The sequence below is a fragment of the Heliangelus exortis genome, chromosome 1 (assembly GCF_036169615.1).
Source record: "Heliangelus exortis chromosome 1, bHelExo1.hap1, whole genome shotgun sequence".
In the NCBI taxonomy this organism is placed as follows: Eukaryota; Metazoa; Chordata; class Aves; order Apodiformes; family Trochilidae; genus Heliangelus; species Heliangelus exortis.
In genome coordinates, this window is record NC_092422.1 from 103,898,804 (window position 1) to 103,906,407 (window position 7,604).

Below are 7,604 nucleotides of genomic sequence, written 5' to 3' on the forward strand. Positions count from 1 at the left end.
GTAAACAGGAGCAAAATGTACCAGTCCAAATTAATAAAACACAAGCCTATTCAAAAAGTGACTAATGCAAGCCCACATCAGAGGTTATATTGAGGGGTCATCTAGCCAAGAAAAGAGACTTTTGCATATCTAAATCAGCTTCCTGAGCTCAAACTCAGTATTTAATTTGCAAGATACCTTGTGTCACATTAGCACACAGCTACACATTCCCAAAAGGGAACGTAACTGTAAAACAATGGTCCTGTTCTCATGCAGTGCTCTTTTGGTACAGCCAGGAACAGACACTGAGCCAGATTGAGTTCTGTAGATGTTGGCTGGAATCCAGCTCAGCTGCACCTTCTGCAATATCACTCAAAACCAAAACCAACACAAGTTAGTTGGGATAACTACACCTTTCTACCTAGGGAGTTTCAGCCCACTAACCTCTATGAAATTATTACAAGAGGAAAGGGAGAGTCAATAAATATAAAGGCCATGCCAGAAATTCACCTGTGAGATTTATAAAATTTTTTAAAATTACTTTATAAAATCATAAGCTCTTTCTTCAGAAAAGATTTTTATTTTTATTTTCTTTACCTTTGATATAGACAATTATCCAAGACATCATGACCCCCAGCCCATATGTTCTCCAGCTCAGAATCCACCATCAGAGCTTTGCTCTGTTCCAGGTCACTCTCTGTCCTCTCTGTGGGATTGACAATGCTCATAACTGATATAACAATGACCAACATGCAAATTAAAGTCTGCAAAACAGCAGCTTTCCTCACCTAATGCTTAGTGGCCAAAAGGTGACTGAAGGTGTAATTTTTGTTCTATTTATAGTAAAAATTCGTTGCAGAAAACTTTAAGGAAGCAAAAGATTAATATAACCCCTACATCTCCATAAAGCTGGGAGAACAGCTTGGAAGACACATGAGCTGGTTTCTCAGCCTGCCCCTAATCAGCCCAGCCCACAAAGCTCTAGTAGATCACCACCACCACCTCAGCTAGTCAGGGCAAATAGATACTGACTTCTACTGAAGCCTTGGAGCTAAAGTCACTTGGCATAAATAGAGGACACTACACCACACAGTCATTGCAACCTGCATAGAAATGGTTGCACAGGCTCACTACCACTCTATGTTTCAGCCCTCACAGTCTTTCTGCACAATATTTTTTCTCTTCAAAGTAATGAAGCAAGAGGAAAAAAAAAAGCCACTTCAGTAAGAACAGCATAATTCAGAGCCATGGCTGCCATATCTCAAGTCTCAGTCCCTCTAAGCATTAATCCTCCCTGATGTCTACATACACTACAATGAATTCAAGACTCAACAAGATTGTTAATGTACACCCCCCCCCATTCAATAAAATACATAGACCTCTGTTTTAGAGAAAATAACTCCAGTGAATATAGCTGTGGCTATAAACCCAAAGCAGATGCTAGGTGAACAGGGGAAGATGTGCATCTAACCAAAGGCTAATATGCATTTTCCCACGCTGCTTTTTCCACCCAATTCCCTTCAGCTCTGGTAACAGTGCTTGGAGTAGAAGTCCCATGGGAAACATTAGCTCAGAGAGATCCTCAGCCAATCTAAAACAAATCCCCAACACTTTTTACATGTCAAATCTTGCATTTGGCATGCTTATAAAAAGAGACAGAGAGTATGAAACTTTTTCCATGTGTGACAGTGTGGCAAAAATCATTTTTAGTTTTACAGCATTGGAGAAGAAGATACATCTTCATAAACACAGTTTTTATAACACAGATGTTTAGCTTCAGAGACAGCCATGTGGTCTCCCAAGTCCCTCTGCAAGAAAGCTCCACAACACAGAGAGCTCAGTCTGTTACATTCACTCCAATGCAGTGGGCACAGCAGTCAGGACAGTATTCTTTATTTTGGCCCTGCATTAATAGTGACCACTGACTGACTTTCTGAATTTTCAGGGACATGCAGAGGGAACATGACTTGCACTTTGGAGTCTGAGTCTTGTGAGAGTTGCAAACTTTGCATTTCCTTTCCAAATCTGGTGGGTTTTTTTCTTTTTTTTTTTTTTTTACCAGCGAGCCTCCATTTGTGATGACTGATCTTGTTGATTCCTGATGAGGCAATTCAAACTCAGGGTCTCTCCTTCTGCCAGGTATTTCATGGTAGATGGATAAATTCTTTCCAGCATCCTGTGTTCTGTGGTGGAAGAGGGCAGACATCAATTGAAGTCACCTTTGTGCCAGACCAGTTCCCCCTCCCTCACCAAATCTCTCCATTTGTCAATGCACTGTGAAAGCAGGGGCGATCTTCTTATGCTCCAGATGTGCACAGAGCAGCCAGGATAACAGGTACCATAATAAAAACAATACCTTTCCCTCATGTGAGGGAAGAAAAAACTCTGTTTCCTATCACAGATTTTGCAGCAAAGGCATTATGCAAACAGAATATTATATATAAGTTTTGTTGGGTTTTTGTTTTTTCATAAAAATGGAAGGTGAAGGCCATCCTCTCTTCAAAAAAGAAAGTGAAAGCATCAGGGGAGAGGGATATTTGTGGGAGTCTTTTCAGTTTTTTCTTTTAAACTTGAAGGTCTTTGCTTTCATCAAATATTGAGCTATTCAATGTAATGACAAGATAAAAATATTGATTTGCTCAAAATAGTGATCTTTAGGGAATCAGATTTCACCTCCTAACTCCCTGGGCAAATTTCATCATGGAGAAAACAAAAGGCTGAAAAACATGATGCAGAGAATGCCACACTAGAAGCTAATTGCAATACATAGTCTTTCTTTTCTATAACCCAGGCAGCATCTCTCAGCCACACTAAGTAACTGCTAAACAGGATTTAAAAGAATGCCAACTGCAAGCTAGTCCTTGCCAGGGCTCCTCCTTATCTCCTTGTCTGATACCAGCATTTCCAGAGCTGCCATTTGGAACACCAGAATGGGGCTGCTGCCTCCAGTCCTAGCAAGATTCCCTGTGATCACAGTCATCTTCTGCACTAAAAAAGGAAAGAGGAGAAAAAAAATCTCAGGCAGTTATCCATGAGTTCTTCTCAGGGTACAGAAGAAAGCTGATATTGCTTAGCTTGGCACTGCAAGTCTGCCCTAGCACTTAGAGAGCAATGAAAAGTGCATGGAGCTTCCCCTGCAGTCATGAGCTTCTAAATGCCAAAGTAATCCTCTGCATTTAAGTCAGAGACATGAAAGCCCATACGTCCTGAAAAAAAAATTTAAAAAACAAAAAAAACAAACCAAAAAACCAACCAACCAACCAAACAAACAAAAAAACCAAAACAAAACAAAAAAAAAAAAAAAACAAACAAGCAAACAAACCCCCCCAATAAAAAAACAAATCAACCACAAAACAAAACAACAAAGCAGCAAGACAGCAGATATCACAAACCACAACACCCACACATGAACTTTCTGTAAATTCAAGCTGCAGGCAACACGCTTAGAGGACACAAGATAAAACAGCCAAAAGTTAGAACTTAGACCATAATTATTACTGCAGTCTACAGTGAATTGAACAACTGTCAACAAATTCCTGTAAGCAAGCAGAATTCCTTTGTAATAGTTTTTCCTCCTCAAGAGGGCACCTGCTATTTGGCTATCACAGGCAAAGGCCTGGCTCCCAGTGGAAAGGCTACTAGCATCTCTTTATTAATGATGAAAAAAAGAAATCAATTCTAGGTACTAAAGTTACTGTATTTGTACTCTAAGTAAGAGAACATTGAAGTGGGCACCAGGAAAAAATAAATTCTGCAGAAAAAAAAAAACAAAACAGTGCTTACCACGACATCCTCCTGTTTCAGCATACTGTTAAGAGTCAGAAGAGCTTCTTTCCTTATCTCAGAATATAGATTATTTTTTTTCCCCCTAGAAGAACACAGTTGTCTTTCATAAATGTCCTTAAGTGCCAGACCACAAGAAGAGCTTGGCAGCCTGCTGGGAAGGAGAAAAGAAAGAGTGGTTTTCTTGGCATCCATTTTCCAAATGGGTAGGTGCTTTGAAAGATTCTGAGGTTAAACAAGGAACCAAAAATCAAAATCTGGTTTTGTTTGCTTGGAGGTTGTTTTTTTCTCTTCTAAACAACCATCTTAGACCAAGACATGAAAGAAAGCCATGGCAGGAATTCTGGCTGTTCCAACATTATCCACTGCTTGTAAACTGTGTATTTGTGCGAGTTAAATCAGTTCTTTTTGGTACGCTCAGATCTTCTTGTTGCTAAAGGAGGACAACAAAATGTCTGGTGTGAAAATGACTTCTGCAAAGAAATTCCTATGTGGGCTGTACTCTCAAGCTGAATGTCTGGTTGGTTTGTATTATTTTAACTACATTATCTATTATTATCTTTCAGTTCTTCTCTTGCTTTCTAAAAGGGTCCCCCCATACACTTCCTGCTGTCAAGCTTTCAGATACCCAAGACCAGAAGTTTTTATTAGCTTGTTACCAGGTAAGGCCAGCTTAGCTAACATTTCCTCTCTTAGATGACCCATTAATTTCCAGACACTTAAAAGATTTTTTTAAAAAAGAGGTTTCATATCCAGAAGACAGACAGCAAGCATGAGTTCAGTTGCTCTTTCAACACCTTTTGAGATGTGTAGAGAATAGTTGTTAACGTAAGGGTAATAATCGGATCTGACAGTACATAGCCTCTGCAACTCATTAAAGTAATTAAAGTAAATCCTTGCTGTTAGCAGAAAGTAGTTCCGTGTCCCAGACACGTTTACTGAAAATGTACACTCTGTGTGGCAAAGCGATTGGTTTCCAGAGTTGTTTCCAAACTTCCTAAGACCCAGCATCTGTGATAGGTCTTGAAACCTCTGGGCTTGAAAGCTCAGACCCAAACATCAGCCATTCACAAAGCATGCACAATTCAGAGAGCAAAGCAAGATTTTTTTTTATTATTATTTATTTATTTTTCTCTTTCCACTTTCTCTCAAATCTCAGGGCAAATCCAAAGCAACCACTTCTCCCACAGAGCAAGCAACACGCTCTTTGAAGTCCATTCAGCATCAGGTCTGTCAGTGGAGCAACATCCCAGTTACCCGTGGTAGCTTCACACTCTCCATGGTGGAGCCTGTGGATACCATACTCACCAGCAAAGAAGATGGAATGTGTCTCTGAGGTTTCTCCTCAGAAACTGGGCAGTGAGCAGCCTTTTTATTTGAGAAAGGCCTAGAGAGGCTTTAGGCGAGCACTATGAGCTGAGTCTACATTCTCAACAAGCATCTGAGCTGAAATGCAGGAAAATACTAAGGATGTAATGGAACATCCTCGAGCACACCTACTGTGTTACTTCAAACAGGGCTTAAAAGAGGAAAAAAAATCCCCTCTTTCAACCATAAAAAAAAAAAAAGAAAAGATGCCTGGCCATGAATATTTTCTCAGATGTCTCAGTGTTAGCAAATCCATCAGATTCCATACACCATTTAACAAATATTCATTGTTAAGTATATTGCAAGTATATATCAGGATTAAGAAAAACAGAGCACAAGTACAGAAAATATATTCTCCAGTGTCCTCGTGTATTCTAAAATAAGATGCTTTCAGCTTGCCTGGTGTTTATGTTACATCAAAAGATAAAATCACTGCTAGATTTTAGCTACTGAAATCCTGATATTTTCATCCTATTTTGTTCAACTGGAAAAAAAAAAAAAAAGGCAACATGGGAGAAATACATACCATGAAAAAATGTGTCCCGAGGCTGCTATGGACTATCACCTTCTCATATATATATGTACACATGATATCAAAAGAAAAAAATCCAAATAAGGCAAATTCCAGGATTTCCTTCAGTGGTACGGAAATCAAATTCAGATAGCAAGAGAGAAAGTAAAGTTCAGTTTCGCCCAAATCATCTGTCACAATGGAAAAGGAAAAACACTATAACACCATATAATATGGTAACACCATATTTTATATCTCTAACAAAAGTTCCAAAAACACATTTCAGAGGACCTACCATGTTTTCCTAGAGCCCATCCTCACAGCTCCTGCTCCTTACATGGGACAGTGAGAAAGCCTGGCTTTTATCTGGAACTGCTTTTTCATCACTATGGGCACAAGCACAGCAGGAACAAGCAGGACACAGCTGGGCACCACACACTCAGGATTTCTAATAGTCCCTCTTGTAATCTGTACTGGGCACTTGTCTTTGCTCTTTTCATATGGCAGCACCAGGTGCTGTATGCATTGGTCTTCGACTCAGTGATGACCCCAAGGTTCCTTTTTACCCTCCTGCTTTACCTCAGACTTAGTTTGCCGGGTATGTTTTTGTAGAATGCTTCTGCACTGTTATACACTGCCTTCTGTTAATGACAAACATGTTGGTTTTACTTTCTTATATCTAGAGTAAAATAAATGTATAAAACAAAAGCAAAATCAGAGACTCAGGTGTTCTATACTGAATTAAAACTTAAGGCTTTTTCCCATAGTGATGGCTATTTTATTAATTATGCCATGAAGCAGTTTAGAACTAACTCTGAAAAGAACATGAAGTCCTTACAAACTTTGTACCTCAAGATACATGCCTTCTGTATCTGTAAAGAGAATAGGTCTAGGTACCAATTATTGAAAAGATGTGGCTTCTTTTTTTTTTTTTTTTCTTTCTTTTTTAAAAATGAAAATAATAAAATGAGCAACAAAAAATCAGATTGAGAAATCATGGCTCAGCTTAAATCTAAGCTGATTAAATATGTAACTTCATAGTATTACAGTATCAACAGGCAAACAAAGTCAAGTGGTCAAACCCTTAAATTAGTATAACAGATTATTACCACCCACAAAGTTAACAATTCAAGACAATGTCAATATCTTTCAGTTTCAATTTCTTTACTTAACATAAATACCTAGATGATTTAAATGTTCATTTGTTACTTTTCCCTCACCCCTTACCATCACTAAACATAATTACTCAGGGTTCTTATTCCAGTATCCTCGTCTTCAAAAGGACATGGTGGGCTTTAAAGAGGATATGACAGTTAAAGCACATAGCAGAAGCTTAAAATACAACCATTAACACAAGGGAATCTGACACAGTGATAAGTTGTGGTTTATATTTAGGAAATCATTAAAGGACTCTGCTGGGGATCTCTCATGCGCACAGACAAATGAAAACTGGAATATAACAGTATAACTCCTGCCAGCAAAGGCAAACAAAAAAGAATAAACTACTTCTGCTTAACTTGTTGGGATCCTGTCATTTGCTTTATGGACACCAATACCGTGGAGCTTTACTGCGCCGCACACACGTGAGTTCCATTCAAGCTTATGCTGACTTCCAGAGTGACACAAATCTGTATTCTTCCTTCTCTGGATGACCTGCCCAAGGAAACAGCTTCATCTAACTTCAGTTATGTCTGTGGGTAACAGAATTTTTCTTTTTCCTTCTCTGGTCTTTACTTCTTGAGAAGGCACATACTACTTGCTCCAGCTCTGAGCCAAGTTCAGGATAACTTAAGTTTTTTAGGCCGACATAAAATCATGTCAATCAGGATGATCTTCAAGACAAGCAATAAGCTAAGATGTAGGTGGGTATTTCCTATAAAGTTTGAGAGTCATCTTCCAGCTAAAATCAGGAACACAAGCTCTGCTGTGACCAAAACCAGTTTTACAACCAAGACAATTACCA

General features: G+C 38.9%; 1 long non-coding RNA gene across 1 annotated transcript; it reads right to left on the reverse strand.

Annotated features, from left to right (window-relative positions):
- Nucleotides 1-539: 539 nt before the first annotated feature.
- On the reverse strand, nucleotides 540-4,728 carry LOC139801648 (uncharacterized). Its single transcript, XR_011728257.1, has 2 exons — nucleotides 3,763-4,728; nucleotides 540-2,967 (listed from the first exon to the last, which is right to left on the reverse strand). It is a non-coding gene; the product is annotated as an uncharacterized lncRNA (long non-coding RNA).
- Between the last annotated feature and the right edge of the window lie 2,876 nt (nucleotides 4,729-7,604).